The sequence below is a fragment of the Macaca thibetana genome, chromosome 11 (assembly GCF_024542745.1).
Source record: "Macaca thibetana thibetana isolate TM-01 chromosome 11, ASM2454274v1, whole genome shotgun sequence".
Taxonomy (NCBI): domain Eukaryota; kingdom Metazoa; phylum Chordata; class Mammalia; order Primates; family Cercopithecidae; genus Macaca; species Macaca thibetana.
In genome coordinates this window covers 51367061-51390877 of record NC_065588.1, presented here as the reverse complement: position 1 = coordinate 51390877, position 23817 = coordinate 51367061, and the positions used below count along the sequence as shown (strand labels likewise).

General features: G+C 39.6%; 2 protein-coding genes across 28 annotated transcripts in view; both read right to left on the bottom strand.

Moving 5' to 3' along the window:
* Positions 1–23817, bottom strand: part of BLOC1S1 (biogenesis of lysosomal organelles complex 1 subunit 1) — a 1086347-nt gene that overhangs the window by 614125 nt on the left and 448405 nt on the right. The window contains exon 1 of one of the 26 annotated variants that reach the window (XM_050749009.1): positions 20227–20230. The exons of 24 other annotated variants lie outside the window; for them this stretch is intronic. The gene's annotated coding sequence lies outside the window, so the exon portion shown is untranslated. Of the gene's footprint in view, positions 1–18246; positions 18251–20226; positions 20231–23817 lie in introns of those variants that run through there. One more of the 26 variants, XM_050749000.1, reaches the window with a different exon arrangement.
* The window catches only part of TMT1B (thiol methyltransferase 1B), a 686675-nt gene that overhangs the window by 581188 nt on the left and 81670 nt on the right, over positions 1–23817 (bottom strand). The window lies entirely within an intron of this gene.

Below are 23817 nucleotides of genomic sequence, written 5' to 3'. Positions count from 1 at the left end.
GTGGCTTCCTAGAGCGAGTGCACTTGGAGCTGCTCCTGAGTGAAAAGGCTTGGCTTATCAGTGAATATTTTATGCATTATTGTGTAGTGAAAAGAAGCAGGAGTCCTAGGTTCTGTTGCTATGACTCAGGTATGTCCGAGGGCAAGTTCCTTCCTTGTTCAAGAATCCAGTCTTCCCTTATATGAAATTGCAAGGTTGGATAAGATCTGAAAGTGTCTTCCCTTACTCATGAGTAGCAGAGACAAATGCTCAAGTAGAATCTCTCAGAATGAAGAAAATACACTTGAAGGGTCTGAGACAGAGCCAAAGCATTCCCAAATCTTAAGAAAATAGAGTAATTTCAGCCCCTCCCTGCAGCACCACAGCGTAACACCTTTAATTTACAAAGCAATCTGATCTGATGAGATTAGATCCATTCGACCTATGAAGGAGCTAGACCATTATTGTTAGTCTCATCTGTCCTAAAATATGCTAAAAAACAAAAAGATTAAATAACAGGGCCGGGCTATAAAGTAACTGAAAAAGGAGCTGTGTCTAGAAGTCAGCAAGACTGACATTCAAAACAGAGCTGCTTCCACTGAGTCATGGGTCATCTGAGACCAAGAAGGCCTTAATGTTGTCCTCAGCCAGACGAAGCCTTAAATAGGCCTCTCTTCTCTTAGACTATTTTCTTTAGAAAACTTACCACTGCCAATGTCGTCTCTAAATCATTCTATTATAAAGACACATGCACACATATGTCAATTGCAGCGTCATTCACAACAGCAAAGACATGGAATCAATCTAAATGCCCATCAATGATAGACTGGATAACGAAAATGTGATACATATACACCATGGAAAACTATGCAGTCATAAAAAGGAATGAGATCATGTCCTTTGCAGGGACATGGATGGAGCTGAAGGCCATTAAATTTGGCAAACTAACACAGGAACAGAATACCAAATACCACGTTCCCACCTGTAAGTGGGAGCTAAAGGATGAGAACACATGGACATGTAGAGTGGAATGACACACTCTGGGGCCTATCAGAGGGTGGAGGAGGGAGAGAATCAGGAAAAATAACTAATGGGTAGTAGGCTTAATACCTGGGTGAGGAAATAATCTGTATAACAAACCCGCAAGACACAAGTTTACCTATGTAACAAACCTGCACTTGTACCTCTGAATTTAAAATAAGAGTTTAAAAAAATTAAAATTAAAGTAAAATCCTCTTGCCTGTTCTTCAGCCTAGGAACATCTTTCTCAGGGGCTGGGAGGCATCCCTTTGAAATGCAGCCACCAAGGAGGATAGTGTCATTATTTCTCAGTCTCTGTGGGAAGGTAGGAGCCTTACTTCAGCGGACACCTTGCTTGTTTCTTGCCAGTTTCTTTGGAAGATGCAACTTCCCTCCCCTATTAGGTTTCCAGGTGCCTAAGAGGAATTTAATTTTAGGAGACTGTGGGAGGAGTACTTTAAAGCTTCATTTGATTTCTGTGTGTGCAAAAATTCTGTGCATCTATTAAGCTTACTTCAAGTGAACAGAAAAGGAGAACAAATACTCATAAATACAAATATTTTGGAGTACTAAATATTATAAGAATAGAAAAAGAAACAAAATGAAATTAAGCACAGAAATAAACCTGGGATCAGGAGGATCTGTAAGAAGTACCACTGTATAATCTATAGTGAAAAAAAGAAAATCTAGACCACAAAGTTCCCCCAAATTATCTCCGAAATTTACATGAATATCCTAGGTTTCTCCCTCCTACATTTAAGGGATAGAACAGCATGAGATTTTATAGCATGATATCAAAAACCCAGAAATATCAGATTAGTGGAAAAATGGCTAAGAATCTAGAAGGCCCTATAGGGTCAGGTGAAGGGTAAAGAGAGCATGAAAGGCATGCAAGACTGATAATTTAGTGGCATGTAAATAGGAAGATGAATACAAACATAGGGTACACTTCAAATGATCATTCATTTTACAATAGAGGGAAGAAACAAGATGTATATATATGAACACACACCTGAGTCCAAGCAGAGTATGCACAGGAGAGAGGATGGGTAGGCAGATAATCAACGGATACACAATTAACTGGTATCCAGGTGCTCCACAGTTCTGATGAACATCCTAGGAAGAATCTGGCAATAGTAACAGTAAAGTCCCAGACAAGGACTTAATTATTGAGGAACATAGTAGAAAATCTATATTACCAGGAAAGTAGGTGAAAAGCAGAGGTATTTGAAAACTGGAGACAAGAGATAATTCAGTTACAAGTATTAAATCAGACTACACAAAGAAGAAAAACTTGAGCAACTAGATGGTCTCTATGGAAAACACAAGTGGAGTCTATGTACCAAACCTGATCCCAGAGGCTAGGGAGTGGTGAGCCTGTACCTGGGCGTTAAATAGGCAAAGATGCTCAGGGTAGAGAGGCAGAGAATCTCATAGACCTTCACAGGAATTAGAAGTCACATAATTTGGTTCTAAACTCAGCCCTGACTCTGACTGTGTGATGGTTACCCCTTTCTTTGTGTCTCTAAGCTGGATAAGTCCCCTTCCAGCTCTGATACAGGATTGCATCAAAAGTTTATAGGGCTGTTATCAACAAGTGGCCTAAGACTGAGATGATTGTCCTGGTCTTGTTCAAATCTCTCTTATCCTTAAACAAACAGCTGTATGAAAAAATAAGTAATATTTTTTCTAAACTCAAGAAAAGATGAGGCCAGGCACAGTGGCTCACACCTGTAATCCCAACAATTTGTTAGGCCAAGGCGGGCGGATCACAAGGTCAGGAGATCCAGACCATCCTGGCTAACACGGTGAAACCCCGTCTCTGCTAAAAAATATACAAAAAATTAGCCAGGCCTGGTGGCTGATGCCTGTAGTCCCAGCTACTCGGGAGGATGGGGCAGGAGAATGGCATGAACCCTAGAGGCGGAGTTTGCAGTGAGCCGAGATCGCACCAGGGCACTCCAACCTGGGTGACGGAGTCTCAAAAAAAAAAGAAAGAGAGAAAGAAAGAGGGAAGGAAAGAAAGAAAGAAAGAAAGAAAGAAAGAAAGAAAGAAAGAAAGAAAGAAAGAAAGAAAGAAAGAAAGAAAGAAAGAAAGAAAGAAAGAAAGAAAGAAAGAAAGAAAGAGACACTTAGGGGCAGGGTGGGAAAGTTTTACTAGCCAGTAGAACTCAGTCAGAGATGGTTGCTGTGGCTAGAACAGAAGTTCCTGATTTTAAGTCCCACTTCAAAGGATTGACCGGCCTTCTTTGGAAAGTAACGAAAATACTCCCCAGAGAATCAGAGTAGACTGATTGTAATTTACATAAAAGAAGGAGCTAAGAAACAAAAATGCATTGAGCTAATGTCATTATTAATTCTCAGAATAAACTTGGAATAATTACATCCCCTTTCTGGGCCTTAGCTCCATCGCATGTAGCATAAAGGTGATTATAATTCGTTTCTAACACTCCGACAGAATCAGGAGAAGTTCTCCTTTAACTTGCTCACCCCCACTGTAAGTCATAGCAATGATGCAGCCAACTATCTGTTACACAGTAGTTTACTCAATCATCATAGTAGTTTTTGAGGAAGGTATTATTATTATGCCTTTTCTATAAATGAGAAAAATGAGTTCCTGAAATGTTAAATAAGTTGCTGAAGGTCATACACCCAGTAAAGAGTTGGGATTCCAACCCAGGAGTTCTCAGGCCTGAGATCCCATGGCACTGCTCCAAAGTTGATCTCATAGAAATGACCACCCTCTGTGCACCACCTCCCCGCCCCAGTTTGCTGATGTTACTAGGTCGTCTGCCTGAATGCAATTAATTAGCAGAAAACATTCACACAAACAAGTCTGGGACTGCCTACTTTGACATATGCAGCACAGAGTGAGTCATGGCTTCACAGTAACAGCAGCCACACCTGACACCTCCTCTTATGTCCAGTCACTTTTCTATTCTATGTAGTACTTTCTACTTGTCAGAGGACTTAGCTTACCCACTTTTGTTTTTTTTACCCAAGCCCATACTGAGATTACTGAGTTAAATATCCTGGTCAAAGTATAAGAACAAAAGAGACAACGGCAAATGTGGGAGAGGATGCCTGGCGTATAGGCTCCCATCAGTAACTGTGGTGCATCCCCTGCTACCTCTGCCTTTTCACCCGGCTGCCCACAGGTATGCAAGCTCAGCAGCGCCACCCACAGAAGAGTCCTAGAGCATTCAGTGTAGACCCAGTTCTCCCGCTCATAATCTATGACCTTTAATGCATTATCTAAACTCGCTGTTTCTTCACCCTTAAAGTGTTCCCTGATCCTAAACAACTTAAGAAGATATTACATATGTTCCCTCATGGGAAAATTTCAGTTAGGGTTGGGAAATAGAGTATTATCTCTTTAGGGATATCATCATACCAAAACTATGAGGCAGTGTCTTGTCCACAGAAGGATAGAAATGCAGAATGGAAACCTTAGGCATGGCCAAGGATGCTAGAGACCAAGCCAAGCTGACCATGCGGTCAGAGTGCCCAGATACTCTAGCCAGGATTGAGTCAGCAATCCTAAACTAGGTAAACAAGTAAAGGTTAAGGAAAATAATTACTGACAGTGAGGAAGAGAAGAAACTGGCTATTTGTACACATAGGACAAAATGATCCCGCCTCCCACAGAAAAAGGAACATTGAAACCATCACTACAAATAGAGAAGAAATTTCAAATGCCGTTAAATATCAGACCATCATATACAGTCTCCCTCTCTTTCAGTTAAACACACACACATACACACACACCCCTACGTACTAGTTATCTGCAGTGGGCGTGGGTTATAAAGAACTTTTTTGCATTACACATTTCTCTTTTGAATTATTTAAAATAACATTATATTATAGTCCTCAGATGGCCACCAGTTGCACAGAAAACCTTAAAACTTGAAATCATTATAGTGCCAATGAAAAAGCAAATAATAAACTGGGACTGATAGTCAAATAAGATTGATGATTCAATAAGGATTATAAACCTACCGTGTATCAGAACCAGGGTTTCACTACAAGGGTACAAATCCCAATTCCACTTCTCCAGGTTTACAAAGAACCAATATGACAATAAGGATCCTTTGAAAAATCTCAAGTTAAAAAGACATATATGATGTTTGGAATAAGGATCCTATATTCAAGCTTGTACACAAAATAAAAATATGGCCATAAATACTGTCCAGTAAAAACGGGGCTGATTATGAACCAAGTTTTATGAAAGAAGATAAAAAGGAAGAGTTAGGTGCTGGTTGATGAAGATGTAGTTATTCTAACAAGTAACAGAGAGGAGGCAGAATTCCACTTCTGACTGACGCACTACGGAAAGCAGTCTGGAAAATACAGGAAAATAAATATTTTGAAGGTGAACTTGAGCTCATAAGGAGAAAAGATTATCAGAGAGCACTGAGTTGTGTTAACGAAACTTAAGCCTCTCGAAACAGTAGTGCCAAATAAAGATGAAAATCTGATTGGCGATGTGCTTGCTCTTCATAACATGTGTCCCCAACCCCTGGGCGGTGACCAGTCCCCATCCTTGGCCTGTTAGGAATGGGGCGGCGCAAAAGGAGGTGAGCGGTGGGCGCTTGAGCTTTCTGGCCTCAGCTCCACCTCCCGTCAGATCAGCAGCCGCATTAGCTTCTCAAAGTACCACGAACCCTATCGTGAACTGCACATGCGAGGGATCTAGAGTGCACGCTCACTGTGAGGATCTAATGCCTTCCCCAGTACCTTCACCCCCCACTCTCCATCTCGCATGGGAAAATTGTCTTTTCACATTCCACAACACCGGTCCCCGGTGCCAAAAAGATTGGGAACCGCTGCTTTATAATATTTAAGGAACTTTTGAGATGAGAAAATGTTACCATGCTTTTCAATAGAAGAGACATTCTGCAATCCATACATAATGAGCTTGACTTTATTCTGCAACAATGTTGAAAAATGGATGACGCAGCTAACGGTTCCTTTTTCTATCCTTTTCAGTATGTTTTTCAGTGCAGCTATTGAAAATATCAGATGTGTTGGGATTTAAGTCCACAACAGTCACATTTTATTTTATTTGCCCAGACTTCAAAGAAAATAAACACAGCTAGAACTTTGAGGATTTCTTATTTTCATAACAGACAGGTCTGCATGATTTAAACAGTGATGGATCAGATTAACACAGTTCATTAAAATTTATGTGTAGTACAACTCCCAAGTAAGAAAAAATATTCTCTAGAAAAAAAATGAATAATTTACAATACTTTGTAAACTTTGAGGTTGCTGCAAGCTTTGATTAAACGTTACTCTGGCAGACATTATTGGTTGCCTAACCAGTAGTCATTCCCATTTCCCCCTTATTCCCAATCATGGGAGGCTGCCTCAGGTGATACGGAGTGAAAACTACAAAGTATTCATGTTGCTAGTCTTGCTTTCATCTGCGGATGCACAAATTCCAGTCAATCCCACACTGATTTTTTTTTCACTAATTAAAAGAGAGAAATAAAGAGGAAGAATGACACCACCGAGAAAAGCAGGTTCACCACCTACACCCACTTTCCGTCCTGATATTGTGTAGAATTGTGGAGCACATGGTGTTTAGACCTAGGTCAGTTATCTTTTTGATCACCCTAGCAACAAAGATTTGATGAAGACTTGCCATGTATCAAGCATTTTGATTATTGGGGATTAGAGACAAAGAATTAGGTCAGGGAGGGGATTATGGTTCATTAGCTTCAGGAAACTGGTAATTATTTTTGTATGTCTAAAATCTATGAGATTCAGTCAATGGCATGGCTAAACATATAAACAAAGAGTAAGCTTTTGCATATGCTGAAGAAATAAACACACACACACATGCACACACAAAAACATTCTCATATGCACACACACCTATTGGATGAAGAGTTTTGGGATCTATCTGAAGGCTGAAGTCTATCCTTGTTAAAGCAGTGAGGGGGGAAAAAAGGATTTATGTTGGCTTTCAGGAGGGAAATACATCCTGTAGGCCTTTCATAAGAAACTTGTTTTTCTCTTCTTTACCGAAATTCATTCCCATAAGTTTCTGGGGTGTTTTTCTCCCTGGCAAATGTGGATAAGGAGTAATTTGTGTCGTGTCTAATAAACTCTGTGAAAGTTCTGCAAAGTGACTCAGCGGCAAATTTTCCAGTGAGCAGTGCGTCAAGGTATGATATTAAGTGAGGATTACCTTTCTCTCTCCATTTGCCCAGGTCAAGAAAAGCAGTCACCTCTCTCCTCTCCCAGTGCCATTTCCTTACCTAGAGTGATTCAATTCAGGATCTAGGAGTAAGAGACCAATTGGCTGAATTTAAACACAACTTATTATGTATAAACTTTTGAGGACTAGACCCATTAGTGTAAAATCTGGAAGTCATTTATATTAGAGTATAATTCATGACATTTAGTGGGTTTTTTTTTTAAAACGTCTCTCATCAAGATTGAAAACCATCATGAGATGATACAGTTAACAGGTAACAGAATAGCTTCTAGGTGTTTCTTTTTTTCCTTTTTCTTTTTCTTTTTTTTTTTTTTTTTTTTTTTTTTTTTTTTTTTGATACAGAGTCTCGCTCTGTCTCCAGGCTGGAGAGCAGTGGCATGATCTCAGTTCACTGCAGCCTCCGCCTCCCAGGTTCAAGTGATTCTCCTGCTTCAACCTCTTGAGTAGTTGGGACTACAGGTATGCACCATCACGCCCAGCTAATTTTTGTGGGTTTTTTTAGTAGAGACGGGGTTTCACCACGTTGACCAGATGGTCTAGGTCTCCTGACCTCATGATCCACCTGCCTCGGCCTCCCAAAGTGCTGGGATTACAGGCATGAGCCACCGCGCCCAGCCTAGGTGTTTCTTCTGCCTCAGGAGTATGGGCCAACCATAGAAGAAAGAATATTATTTGAATTAATGATTATGATCAGGAGCAGAGTAGATGATACCATGACACCAGGATTTTAAAAAAATGAGAGTTCTTGAGTTAATCCTAATTCTGAAAGATTATTGAAATTCTTCAGAACTAACAGGGAAATTAAAAAACTCTAGCAGGATATGCATGTCCCACTTGTCCACAACACTCTACCTAACCTAAGTCATCCTTCTTTCTCACAAGATCTTAACCAGTGGAAGAGAAAGGAGGCAGAAGCAAGAGGCCGAGAAGGGAGAACACTCACTGTGTCCATGTTACCTGCTAATCCAAACATGTAATCCCTTTTAATTCTGATTTTCAAGTAATCTGGGCGTTTCTGTGTAAAGAGAGAGGAACGTGTAGTTCAAAACAGAAAATACATGTATCATCCTTCTGATGATATTAGCCTCTATTCTTTTTGAGAATTCTCGTTTGTCTTAGGAATTTTATGTGTGAGTGTGATATGTGTGTACATATATGTTACTTATTTGGTACAGTACTTATCCAGCAGTTAATTGCTGACAATTGGAATAATTAAAATGTGTATCATAACACAGGCTCCTAGAAAGATTTTTAAGGATTCTTGCTTTGGAGTGCTTGTGTCCACCCCAAATACTAAAAAAAAAAACCTCCAGGAATTCACTTACTGGAGACCTTAGGATATTATTCTAGATTTGATAAAATAAGAGTTGGAAAGTTATGCTTTCAGGGAAGAAGGTGGATCCTAGATTGAGACCAGCCCATGTTGGTAGGAAGAGGACATGCATAAAGCTGCAGTAAGAAAATAATTCACCTCATAATAAGAATGACACAGTGGACTCTGGGGACTCCAGGGGAAAGCATGGGAAGAGGGAGAGGGATAAAAGACTATGAATTGGGTTCAGTGTATACTGCTCGGGTGATGGGTACACCAAAATCTCACAAATCATCACTAAAGAACTTACTCATGTAACCAAATACCACCTGTTTCCCCCGAAACCCATGGGAAAAACATTAAAAAAAAACATTTTAAAAGTTATGAAAAAAGAAAATAATTCACTTCATAGACACAAGCAGAATAGGAAACAAGTTTAGAAAGTAGGAACACCGAGAAGGGGGCCTTTGGTGAAGTAAGTACTTTGGGATACTTTTCATGTGGCCTATGACAGCACTCATTTTTAGGGGACAATTTTAATCTTTCTTCCTTTAATGTTATATTTATCCTAATTTACCTTAATTCTTTATGAGGAGACCTTAGGAGGAAGGTATGCAACAGTAGAGGAAGGTGTGGTCTGCGTCACTTTGTGGCCTCTCCAATGTCGATCCACAGAAGCAGCATCTGGTAGTGTCCGTGAGTCCTAAACAAGGAGCTATGAAATGAAAGATGTTCCTGCCATGGTCTAAATGCTTGTGTCCCCCCAAAATCCTTATGTTGTAACTTAATTCTCAGAGCAGTAGTATTAAGACATAGGGCCTGTAGGAGGTAATTGGGTCACGAGGGCTCTGCACCCATGAAAGGGATTAGTGCCTTTATAAAAGAGACTTAAGGAAGGCTTTTTGCTCTTCCCAACATGTGAGGACACAGCTAGAAGGCCCAAATTTGAAGCAGAGAGGGAATCCTCAGCAGACACTGAATCTACTGGCACCTTGGTCTTGAACTTCCCAGCCTCCAGAACCGTGATCGATAAGTTTCTGCATTTTAGAAATTATGCAGTCTGAGGCATCTTGTCACAGCAGCCTAAATGGACTAAAGACAATGCTCGACTGCAAACTGGGATGAGCTGGGATGAGCACATAATCCTGAGGAACAATTGCCAGGAGGATGATTATAGAGGGTTATGAGGTAATCCCCTCTACCCTCATTTCCCATATGTCCTAGAAAAAGGAAGCCTTTGCAAGGGCCAAAAAATGCAGACACTTTAGTGGTGCAATGCATATTGGTTTGATCAGTTCACACACCAAACTCTGTCACACTGGATGTGCACCAGGCAGTGCTCAGGACTGATAGTTTGAGGTCTCACTGTTTATACCCACAGCCTATCTTTCAGAGTTGTTATGAGGCTAAAATAAATAGAAAGAGAGAAAGTATTGCATCAATGGGAAATGTATTTAAGTAAGTGGAAATAAAAATTAACCTTATAATAGATTTATTCATTCAACAAATATTGATTGAACACCTAGTAGATGCCAAACACCACGCAGATGACTGGGAATGCTTTTAGTTACTACATACTAATTAACATGAATAGTTAGATGTTGTCTCTTGCTAGAGGTCGATATTATTGATATAAGTGACTAGGCTGTATGGAAGCAGAGGGGCAGCTGGGAACAGTATCACAATTTTTTTCTTTGAACCTCACACATTTTTCCTGACCTACCTAGCTGTCCATCCCCAAAATAAGGATCATCCTTGCCTGCCCTGAGCAGTTGTGAACGCATCCTTCCCCCGACCCCATCCATATGTAGATAGCAATCCCTCCCCTGGAGAGGGGTCTTAAAGTCAAGATGTCTGAAGCTGGAAAGTGATTTCTCACCCCTGACTTCAATCCTTCTCCTATAATTGAAAGGTATCTTTTCTTGCATCATCCCCCTTGGAGATGCAGCACAGCAGGTCACCCTCCTCCAATAACCTCAGAAATGTGATGCCCACTGCAGTTGTCTCCTCAGCAGACAATTCTCTGTATTCTTATAAAATTAATTCCCCACCCTCCTTTTAAATTTTTTTAAAGTGCTTTGAATTTTACAGCAGCTTTAGATCTACAGAAAAAAATGTGAAAACAGTATAGACATTTCCTATAACCCCTTCACTAAGTTTCCCCTTTTATTAACATCTTTTATTAGTATGGTTTATTTGTTATAAATAATGAACCAATATTAATACATTATTATTAGCTAAAGTCTACACTGATTTCCTTACTTTTTAACCTATTTTCCTTTTTCTATTTCAGGATCCCATCCAGGATACCGCTTTTTTAAAAAAATTAACTGTCTTAATATGTACAATTCAGTGACATTTAGTGCATGCACAATATTGTGCAACCATCACCTCTTAGTTCCAAAACATTTTCATCATCCCAAAAGGAAGTACCTACCTAAAATTAACCAGCTATGACCTCATCTGCTCTCCCTCTGACCCCTGGCAACCACTAACCTGCTTTCTCTATGGATTTACTTATTCTGGATATTTCATATGAGCAGGGTCATATAGTATGTGACTCTTTGTGTTCAGCTTCTTCCAGGTTGTAGCACGTGTCAGCACCTCAATCCCTTTTATGACTGAATATTCTTCCATTGTATAGATAGACCATATTTTGTTTGTCGATTCATCTCTTGATGGACATTTGGGTTGTTTCCTTTTTTATTGTTCTTATGAATAGTGCTGCTATGAACATACATGTTTTTGTTTTAATATCTGTTTTCAATTCTTTTTTTTAAGTATAAAAAACGATACCACTTTATATGTAGTCATCGTGTCTCCTTAAGCTCCTTGGCTATATGGCTTCTCAGACTTCCCTTGTTTTTGATGACCTTGACAGTTTTGCAGAGTGACGGTCAGGTATTTTGTAGGATGTCCCTCAATAACAATCTGCCTGATAGTTATCTCATTATTAGATTGGAGTTTTATTTTTTGTAGGAAGATTGCAGAGTCAAAGTGTCATTTTCATTACATCAAGGAAATGTTGACATGATGACTTATCATGACTTATCACTACAAATGTTAACCTTGATCACCTGGCTGAGGTAGTGTTTGTAAAGTTTTCTTACTGTAAAGTCACACTTTAACACCTTTCATCATGTACTCTTTCAAAGGAAGTCACTATGCACAGTTTTACTCTTAAAGAGTAGAAAGTTATGCTCTACCTCCTTGAGGACAGAGTATCTACATAACTTACTTAAAATTATTCTGCACAATATATTTGTCTATTTGCCCCCATTTATCTATTTATTTATTCAATTATTTATTTACATCAGTACAGACTTGTAAATTTTTACTTTACACTATGCACCACTCTCCATTTTTATCCACTTTCTTAAAACCAGCAGCACAGATCTAAGTCCTTTAGAGTTCACAACAATGATTTTCAAACCGCTCTTCAGGGCTCCCTCTGGAAAAGTTGGGGAGATGAATGGGAGAAAGTACAGGCTGATGGAAGGGATGACAAACTAGCTAAATCTGCTTATTTTTATGCTGTTCTTCAATAATATATCTGTTTTTGTTCCTCCTAAACTTTCTTTTAACAAAAAATTGTATAGCACAAGTTTAAATATTACTAATTAGACTCTATTTCAGTGGATGCCATTCAAGTCAATGCAGTGATTTTCTAGAGGAGAGCTGAGCAGAAGGTGACTTACTGAAGGCTATTGAAACAGTAGAGCTGGAGCTTGGTGGTGTGCATTCTAATCCTCGTGGCAAGAGGATGCCAGTGGGATTTTTGCTTCAGGAAAACAGGTTAAAAAGATAAAATCTAATCTAATCTATATCACATTGATGGACTCTTACAGGTAACTTGTGCTCCGAATTACTCTTAATGCCACCTTGCATTTCTCTGGAAATATGCACAATTATTATTGAATTGGTTTTCTTAGGGATAGAAAAACAGAGATTCATTTCTCCCCTCTTCTTTTCCAGATATGCTAATTGAGGCATAGGAAAATGATGTGTATACAACCAATATCATTAATTGTCGTTAACGGAATTTAAAAAATGGGAAAGCTATATCAGGGAAATCATAGATATACAGGTCTGATCCATTTTAAGAAAGGCTCAATAATTCTTTAAAAGTAAAGAATCTTTCTTTTTAAAAGAAAATTATAATCATTCTTTTAAAAGACAGAGAGAGAAAATAAGGAGAATTTGCTTTGGAAAGGTGGCACTTAAAATTTTCCAACACAGAAGTCATTCAAATGGTAAATTAAATGTTACTCATTAAGATATAACTTGGTTTACAAAACCACATTTATCTGTGCTACACTGGTATAGAAATGGGAAGTATCTGGGAGGATGGTCTGAGGGTAGTGATGAGGCAAACATAGAAGAAGCAGCCCTTAGCTGGGAATAGAAATATGTATTCTCCTGTCCAGAATCACTAGTTTCAGGCTATTATCCATCTTTACAAAAAAATCTATTCTCTTACCCCAGGGAATCAACAAGTTGTCTATTTCTTACCTCTGGGTACAATTCAAATTGGAGACTGGAAGCTGAACATTTGATTCAGTGAGTCCCAAGTGAGTCAGCAGCCTTCCTCAGAGGACAAATTATTGAGGAGTTACCCAATTAGTTGCTTGGCTGCCTCCCTAAGCCAACATGAATATGCAGGAGGGAGTAAGATCCCGCAATCCTCTCTACTGGGCCCTGGAAAAGAATCAACATGATCAATTTTCTGTCTTCTTCATTTCCAGTAGAAGAGAGTAAAACATTCACTGTACTTCATTTTCCCACATCCTTCACACCCCAGTCAAGTGTCCAGGGCCTGGTAGTATCAAATAAGGAGTAGGGAGGATGATGACTAAGTCTCCAGATGTCAAGTCTAGAGTTGAATTCTGACTGGTGATTTCATTCAGACACATTAGTGCCTTGAGGAGGCTTGGAGTAAATAGCTTATAAATAAACCAGACCTCTTTCAGGGATTAAATGTGTTTTAGCAAGTATCGCTTTGCCAAATAAGAAGGTTCATGGGCTTCAGTGTCTGGATGTAAAGGGTTGGATAAAGGTGGAAAAAAAGGAAGTGTATAAACTTCCCATTTCGTGGAGAAGTTACTTCCCTAAATATGAGGATCACTAAATACTTGGTATTGCTATTAATCCATTGGAAGTGAGGAGAAAGCATAGTTATGAAGAGTTCAAATGAGAAGTGAAAGAATTTTTTAAAAATCATTTTATCCATCCCTTTATCTTAAATCACTACTTAATCCATCCCCATAAAATTAAGAATTTCCTATTCCTTTCTCAGAATTCAGTGAGGAGATAAACAGTTTTCCCTCTTATAATTAAGAAGTCCTTCTTAATATCTAAACTGTATTCTCCCATTCAGTCTGTGTCCCTGATATCTGTGTTATCTTTAAACTTAGCAATTCTATTAGTAAAATTTAATTAAATGTTTGGTAAACTTTAGTAGAGATCAGGTGATGTAAAACCTTAAAAATCAAGTCTTGACTCTGCCACCTGTTGGCTGTGTGACTCTGGGCATAATATAAACACAGCGTCTCAGTTTCCTAATCTGTAAAATGGGAATAAGATCCCTGCAATGGATTATTATAAGAATCAAACTAAATGAAAGTATAAGGAAGGGTAAACGTCCTGATAAATACTGTACATAGTATTTAGTATTAGTATTTAGTTCTTACGTGTCAAGCACTGAACTAGGTTTGTTGGTCACTATCCCACACACCAACTATAATGAGGGAACAGTGGGATTCATGCCCTAGCAGAGGCATACTTAGAGTCCAGAAAGGGTCATAGAAGGTGGAGATGCTGGAATTGAGAAAGGCTATCTTGTGGAGTAGAGATCTGACTGATTTGATCAACATTTGAAGGACTCAAATGCTGTGGTAGTAAGGTTTTGCAGAGGGAGGTAACAGCAGAGCTTCCGAGTTGGAATTTGGCAGAGTATACTGCTCTCAGGGACACACAGGCTAACAGCATACAAGATGTCCATCTGAGAAGAGATATGCATAGGAGTGCAAATAGTCCAGAGAAAAGATCAGACTGTTTCCTCTGCTTATACTTGTACCCAGACATGCTGCTCATACCGTCCCTAACAACCCCTGAGAAGGGGAGTTGGAGCTTAAAGGAGGAGACAGGGAACCTATGGAAAGAGAGAGGGGGGCGGTGATAACAAGCCCGGCTGTTGAGTGTTCCAGCACCTGCCAGGGATGCCCTGGGGATGCCAGGCCTGCCCTGCTGGGGCCCAGCTGTCACCCGGGTCCTCCTGACATCTTACAATGGGCGGTTGAGAGGTCAGGAGGGAATAGGGCAGGGAGGACAATGAGATTCCGATGCTATAGAAAGAGGAACAATTGGGGCAGAGGGAGAGAGAAGCCAAGTGCTTTGGAACTGTGCAGGATTTGGTGAGGGGGGGAGGCAAATGTGAGGATAAAATTAGAATGGCTGAATTTTTATGGGGGTGTCAGGGAATGAGGAGGAGAGAGTCTATCCTTGATTATTCTGTTCAGAGCAGAAAAGGTCAGGTTGGCCAGGGAACAGGCTCTTTTGTTTCCGACCTTGGGTTTGGTCTGTCAGTAACACTGATCTGCTCTGCCACGTGAGTCTGATCTTGTCTAGCTCACTCATTTATTCTTCTGTCTATTCAATGAATATTTATTTAACTCTTGCCATATATCAAGCTCTGCAAGGTAGTAGGGACAGCAATCTGTAATTTATCTTTCTACTATTGATGAGCTAAGAGCTTTCAGGGAGACAGATTCAGAAACGGTATTGCAGCAGAATTAGTTAAATGCTCTTCTGTTAGAGGTGTGAGCAAAATGCTTTGTGGGGGTGAGAAAAGGAGTTATTACAGAGTAGAGGAACCTCACCCATCCTAGGAGCCATGTGTTTTGGGAGCAGAGTCAAACAGTCTTCCCAGGGCAAGTGACATTTGAGCTGCATTTTGAAATCTAAGTAGAAGTTTGACAGGGCAAAAAGGCAAGAAAGGGCAAGGGAAGGCAGGAGAGCTGGTAGGACGTTCCAAACAGAGAGAATAAGTTAGTTAGGAACCAACTAGGAAAATACTTGTCCAATAAGGCCCTGGAGCTTCCAGAGGCTTAGGCTGATGTCAATGATGAGGTATTCAGGGGATCTCAAGGCTCAAAATAAAAATTCAATTTTGAGAATTATATGGAGAACTGTTGCTTCCTGTGTGTCTGCAGGACATAGCATTTTCCTGCATGGATCTTGGTAGAGAACTTCTTCAGTGATATGTTTAGAAGAAAAAAAAGTGTTCCTTTGTGCCGATTCACATCCACTGAAAGGAAAATAGACAATCAGTGCGGCAGAAATGATTTGGATCAGGGATTCTGAGAAAACCAGTGAAAAACTCAAGTATAGCTGAAGAAAAATGACAATAGGTGGGTCCCCCCAGATTTAGACTTAAGAAGTGGGAGAGGAACTATGTGGGAGAAGAGTGACTTGGTGCGGGTACAACTGTCTGAGAGGAAAGAAAGGCAGTGCCGCTGGAATGTGAGGGCTGGGTGAGACACTTCTCCCGGGTAGCCCCTTCCTTCTGAGGCCTAAGCCTAGTCATTTCTCAGAAATTCCCATCTAGTGCTCAGAGATGGATATTGCCTTATTCTCAAATAAAGAGTCTAAGTTCTTAACAGCAACTGCCTAGAGTCCTCTGTTATGACAGATTCAGAGGAATGTCTAGGTTCAGTAGAAAAGCGATTCATGCTTGAATCATAGTATCTATATGGGAAGGTAAAGATAAATTAGTTAGAATCATTTCATATATTTCTCATCCCTGAGTACAATCCCACAATTTTCAGATAGAAAATAAATTAGTAACTGAGGTTCGTAAAGAGATCTGCCTCTTTAGAGAGACAATATAAAGCTGTGCTGCCCATTGTGTAGTCCCGAGTTACATAAGGCTATTTAGATTTAAAGTAATTATCATTAAATAAAATTTAAAGTTTAGTTCCTCATTGCATTAGCCAAGTTTCAAGTGCTCAATGTCATAGAACATTTCTGTCATTGCAGAAAGCTCTATTGGACAGATCTGGTTGAGAGTGATGGATTAAAATGCAGGCTCAGAAGTCACACTTCTGGGGTTATATCTCGACTCTGACACTTGCTGGTTATACAGCCTGGTAGAGTTGCTTTACTCCTGTGTGCCTCAGATGTCATAACATTATAGTAAGAATTACACAGTTTCACATTTGTAAAAGATTAAGAACATTTCCTGTACGTGCTTAGAACTCACTTCATGTCAGTAATTATTGGTCCATGTTTATGTAGCACTCTGAAGATATAAATGGCAAGAAAGGTCCTGATCCCCAGGCTAGCTCTTCCTGTGGATCCATCAGCTTGCTTTCAATAATCGGCATCATTTCACATTCAGAATGCCCAGTCGTTGTCATCCCTCACACCTCCCTCTTTGCCCAGTTCCCTTATTTTTGTGCGGTGGAATCTCCCATCCTGGGAACGCAAGGTATTACCCTGTGCTTGCCTCTCCCTCCCTTTTGCTTTGCCTGATGCCCACTTTCCCTGGGAATCCAGGCTTCCAAGAACAGCTGCAGCTGCTAGCTCTGCTTGCAGCTGCTGCTCAGAAACAGGGCAACATGGTTCAGCAGGGCTCTCTCTCAGGACTGATTTTTTTTTTTCCATTTATCCTTGAATATCTTGTTGGACTGTGCCAACTGTGGGCACAGTATCAGCTGCCCCCTGTCTGTCCCTGATGCTTCTGCTTAGGGACCTTTGTACTCAGACTCCAGCTGAGTCACACACTCCAGACTGCAACCCAGTAATTCCTTCTGATGGTTTAATCATTACTCAATACTGCTTCTACTCCCATAGGTCACCTTTTCTCAACAGTCCACCTCTGCATTAGTCTCTGTTTCCACCAGACCAGTGTGATGGAGATCTCACCCACATAGGAGGGAATGATGGTGATGACGATAATGAAGAAGAAGAAAGGGATGACTACCGATTGTTAAACACCAATGAGGTGCCAGGCCTCATGCCACATGTATTATGCCAATTATATTTAGTGTTAACCTGCAAGACATTATTCTCATCATTTTGCAGATAAAGATTTTGAAGTTCTAGTTTAGTTGCCCAAAGTCAATGGGAAACCAGGCTCTCACACAGAATTTGTTGGATTCACCAGCTCAAAACAAATCATGAGACCATCAATGGCTGTGGGAGATAGTGAAATATGTTCATCCACACCATTACCAAACAATGTTGTGTTTGCTATGCCTTCTTGTAAAAGAAGATATATCCAGTAACCAAACAGAAACTTTCATGTTTCAAAATAAGTCTTTTGGTGAATAAGAAAACTTGAGAAACTGGTAATCTTTGTTCTTCTCCAAAACAAGTGAATGTGATTTTCGGCTGCTCTGAAGACAGATAACAAGGGACCGTCCTCAAAGAAGCTTGGTGGTGAGAATCATGGTGCCCAGGGTTTGTGGTACAACAGGAATCAAGACACATGGCTCCCACCAGAGAAACACAGAGGCAACAGGTTCTTATTCCCTGAGAGGAATTTCCTCACCTTCTGCCTACTTTCATGGAAGCCGTTGGCACTCTGGGACAACACCTAAAAATGCATGAGATGTCCCTACTAAAGAATTCACACCCACAATCTTTTCTCTTGCCTTGATTCTATTTTTCTTTCAAACTTCCTCTTGTGGTTTCCTGCTCTCTGCCTCCCCCAACTCAGCTTTGATGTTGTCTTATTTTTGTTTCTCTGGTTTCATTTCTGAAAGTTCTGATTCTTAGTAGTTTTTGTCTCTATGTTTTACTCTGTATGATTTCAACTGGCCACTCTTACTTTGTCTAAGCAAAACTTTTTAACCCAAGTTATTCTTATTAATATAGTCAATAGTTTAGTGGACATTGGGTAGACAAAACTCATGAAATGTTTACTCTTTTTTTTTCTTTTTTTTTTTTTTTTTTTTTTTTTGAGATGGAGTTTCACTCTTGTTGCCCAGGCTGGAGTGCAATGGCACTATTCAGCTCACCGCAGCCTCCGCCTACCCAGTTCAAGCGATTCTCCTGCCTCAGCCTCCCAAGTAGCTAGGATTACAAGCACGCACTGCAATGCCTGGCTAATTTTGTATATTTAGTAGAGACAGGGTTTCTCCATGTTGGTCAGGCTGGTCTCGAACTCCCGACCTCAGGTGATCCACCCATCTCGGCCTCCCAAAGTGCTGGGATTACAGGCGTGAGCCACCGCGCCTAACCATGTTTACTCTTTTTAATTCATACATATATTGATGCAAAATTCACTCTGACTTAAAAACAACCCTAGATACTAATTTCCATCACTCCCTTTTTATGAGTTGAGTAGAGATGGACATTATCTGAACCTCCTTGTGATTTTCTCTAAGGCAGAAAAGAAAACACTTTCTCTTAAAGTTATTTAAGATTGTTAGAATGTTGTAACATCACAATGCTAGCACCTGATTATCCACCCAAATTTCCTTTATCTCTTCCTTACTGTGTGCACACGATTCCACTGGCAGTTGTCAATACAACAAGTGGATAAAACAGCCCCTCCTCTCAAGAAGCTTATAAACCAGTAGAGGAAAAATAGCAGCTTCACTATATGTGGAAATAGTAGCTTCACTCTTAGAGTCAATTGTCCTAATTCCCTAAACTGGAAAAGAAGAAGGCAATGAGTCTTACAGGGGTAGTCTGTAAAGGCTTTATCAAGAAAGATTTTTGCTAGGCCCTGAAGGATCGACGTAGTTTCAGTACGTGAAGATAGAGGAGAGAGCACTCCAGGAAAAGGTGTTGCCAGGAACAAGGGTAAGGGAAAATTTCACTTCATATTGATTAGAGGAACAGTAATCCATGTGGGCAACACAAAAGTGTATGTAGGGTGGTGAAACAGGGTGGATAAGCAGGATGCGTTGCTTCTGAGGAAAGTGAGAAGAGAATGTGTGGTATACATATGCCTGGAAGTGTAGACCAAGACCAGTTGCGATGAGGCAGGTTAAATATTAGCTTGGGAAGTTTGAACTTCATTCTATAATGATGAGAAAACCAATGCAGAATTTTGACCAAAGAAATGACATGGTCATGGCTTTGTTTTAAGACAGACAGTTAGGATGGATTGTAGAAGGAAGGAGATACTGGGTACAAAAAGATTGGAGGTTTGGAAGAACACTATTACATGAATCTAGACAGATAGATACTGAATACCTGAACCAAGGCAGTTGGCAGTGAGTGTGAGAATGCATGAGTGAGGATTAAGGAACATGAAAGGATATAAACTAGTAGAGGAGACGGATGTGGAAACAGCAATTTCACTCTTAAATCCATGCATGTGGTAAGTTCATGCATGTGCTATTTTAATCTCTGTATCTCTAATTCCTTATTGCCCCCTCTATATGGGCCTTTCTGGAGCTCTGACTCTCCTCAATTCTGCTTTCCTCAGTACCTATCTGTGACCTTCTATTGTTTGTGCAAACCCAGACACTGTGGGTCAATGCTCTTTCTCAGTTTTTTTGCCAGCAGCTCAGGGAAGGTCTAGGTCCTTTCTTCCAGAGCTTCTGTTCAGGTGAGAAAACAGCTTGCCTTGGAGCTGCTTGGAGAAAAGAGGCTTCAGGACTGCCTTTCAAGCCTGGCCCATTGCTCCCAGGCCTGTCTCCTTTGCTCCTCCAATACTAAATAGTTCTGAATCCCCCTGGTCCTCCATCTGTCTGCATGTGTCCCAGATCTCCCTGGGCAGGGATTAAGTAATTGTGCCATTCCCATCAGCATGCCCAGGGGTCTGGCAGGAGGGAAGCTGCCGGCTGGCAGCAGTGGGCTGAGCAGGAGCCAGGGGATAGTGTGCTCCAAGTCCCTGAGCAGCTTGCGGCTGTTCCCGGCCCTCAGTGGGCCAGCCACGTGCCCGCCTGCCCTGGATCTGCCTCAGCTCAGAGGCCAGCTCTCAAAGGAAGAGAACGCACAGGCTTAGATCAAGGAAGAATGTTTTCCATTACCAGGCTGCCCCTCCAGGTCTATCTCAATGGAAAAAACTGGAACCCCAGCATATTTACTTCCTGTTTCTCTGCCTCCACCTCCTTTCTCAGTGCCTAACCTTCTACCTCAGTTATTAACACTGAGTTAATAAAAGAAAGAACTCAGCCTGTAGAGTTGCCAATAATTAAATGATACAAAAAGTGTTTCAATTTGACTTTAGAGTGCAAATACATATGTCAAATTATATATACACACACACGTATATGTATTCAACATGTACTGAAGTGTATGTGTTTAAATATACATGTCTTCAAATATATGTATTTATGGATCTATATAAACAAACATACATCTATATGCTTTCATATATATTTTTTCAAATATGCATACATTAATATGTGTGTCTACACACGCAAAGAAAAACAAAAATTAGAAACATGTCAGCTGACATGGAGAAACAAGCTTTATATAAAATATTTTCCTTCCATAATCCTCAACAGAAATTATTCATATGGATAACTGAGAACTTAACTGTATTTGTAATGAAGTAAACAATATAGTCAACATCTTCCTATTATTTCCAACTGAGGAAGGAAAAGGGACAATTTTAAAATTCTAGGAATAGTACAATTCCTCAATTTGATTTATGGTAAAGTTATTTTAGCTCAACGTAGATTTAAGCCTTTTAATTGCTAAACATGTTGGAGTAGTTGTCTCTAGAGAATAAGATCATTGCCCAGAAAACTGTCTTCTAAATAGATAAACTGAAAGCACCCCAGTTCCTTAAGATAGCTGACCAGCAAGCAAACCACACAAGGCATCCAAATACCACCTTGATTTTAATGTTTGTAGTCGATTGTTGCCTCCTCTTTTAGCTTTTACTCAATCACTTATTCACTCTTTTTTTCCAAGAATGTGTGCATGAGTTTCTGTGCCAGAGAGAAAATGGACATTAGCTGCTCGTGGAACTGTTAAAATATTAAGATGACAGAAATTGCAGATATCTAATGGCATAATCATCTCGCTCTATAGATGAGAAAATAGAAGCTCAGGCACTTTTAAGATTTACATGACTTTCTATGTTCTCATATTTATTTGCACATTTCTATGTAGGTTTCTACAACATCTGGAACCTACTTCAGTGGTTTATTTTGAAGACTAATTCAGTATGGAGAACTTCACTTGATGACTTGTACCTGGTAAAGATGCTCAATAAATGGAAATTTCCTCTTCCCCTGAGTTTTTAGCTATTGGTTTCTAAAATCTTCTTGTTCAAATTAAAAACTGAATTCACTTACTTACATGTAAGGCATTGACAAAACATCTTTATTGTCGTGTGTATTTTGACAGCTATGACAGAGTTCCTTAGCTATGACAGAGTGGCTTAGTTCCTGGCCTAGAGGAAATTCTCAATAACGATTACTACTTGAAAAAATTAAATTGAAATCAAGTACCTCGTACTATATATTTGTGAGGTAATAGTATTCTTTCTCTACATAGTCTTAAGCCAGATGACAGCAAAGAGCTACTACAAGGCTCCTTTTAACTCTATGCCAATTTTTAGAAAAGAAGGAAAAATTCAATATTTCCTATATTCCAAATTCAGAAAGTTTGTTTTGGAAGATTTCTGTCTAAACTGTCCCCATGAAGAGTTGGAAAATGGCATGTCCAATGTATGGAATACTGGCCAATAGACTTGGATTTTGTCATTGGCTCCAGTAAATTATTTACTGTTTAAATGAAAAGAATCTATAGTTTTCTCTAGTTCTCAATTACCTCACCTATTCTCACTCTACTCCCAATAATAATAACAACAATAAGAGTAAAGTGCTTCCCAGGTTCCAGAACCTCAGATAAACACTTCACTGCCGTTATCATCATTTTTAATCCTCGTACAACTCTATGGATTGGTGGTATTGTATGCCCTTTTTATAAAGAAGAAAACTGAGACAGAGACGTTAAATAAATTGCCTAGGACTTCTCAGCCAGTTAACTTCAAATCTAAGTCTGCCTGACTCAACCCTCTAAATAACTCTATGGACTCCCTAAGCCTGCCATTGTCACCATCAGCATTCTCATAGCCATATATTGGAGGCAAATAGAAAAGGTGACATGATTGTAACCAAAAAATAATTAATAGAACATAGATGGTAATAATTACCATTTGCTAAATACTTGCTATGTGCTTTAGATGTATTATCTCAATTAATTCACCATGATTAACCTGAGGGGAAGGCATTATTGTGATTGCTATTTTCAAATTGATCATTACACATTGTGTGCATGTACCAAAAATCACATTATACTGCATACATATGTACAATTATTTTGTGTCAATTATTAATAATAATAAACGCCAAAGGGAGGAAAAGTAGAAAAAACATTAGCACCTATAAAACTATTTTTTGTTTATAAACGTTTAAAAATCAAGAAAACTGAGCCTTTGCAGGGTTAATCAATTTAATAAAGATCATTCAATCAATATGTGGCATAGCTTAAGTATTATTTATTGAATTCTAAAGTCAGTGCTTGTAATTACTGCACCAAACTATACTCTACATTTATATAGATTTCTAAAATAATCTTGAAGACAGGATGTTTCTATGTTGATAGAATATTTTGTTATTTTCATATCCATAATTCCCCATTAAAACATTTTTCTTAAATTCTAAGATATGTGAGATTAAAGCTTGCGATGGATTTAAGCCTTCTCAAAGATGGGCACTTTCAGGCAACAGGGCATTGGTCTGTGATCTGGCCTACACTATGTGGTCTACCTGGGCAAAGTCGAATAGAAAGTTGAGCTTCTATCAAGGGAAAGATGGCCTTCTTTCAGATTCTATTGCAGAGTGTGGACATCGATCAGCCTGGGTCATAGATGTAACAGGGTATCATATGTAAAGGACAATTTGAGGGGTGTGAAATAGTGATTCCACTTTCGCTGGCTCCAGCATTGCACAGATATGACATCCTCATATACCTACCAGGCAAACAGCTACTGAGGATCATTTCAAATCTTCTGGAAAAATCAACTAGCTCAAATCAATCCTGGTTCCACCAGGATTTGTTTAGTTTCACTAAACTAAACAAATTAGTTTCCTAATCTGTGAAATGGGAATACTAATAGTGATTGATCGCCTTACAGGAGTGGCTTTAGGATTGAATGAATTCATACGTGTAAGACACTTAGAAATGTGACACTACATAGTAAGCATCCACTATCTCCTAGATGGGGTTGTTGTTATCTCTGTTTCTATTTGCCCCTCTGGACGATTCTTTGCAAAGTAAAGATTCTTTTAATGTGTCAAAT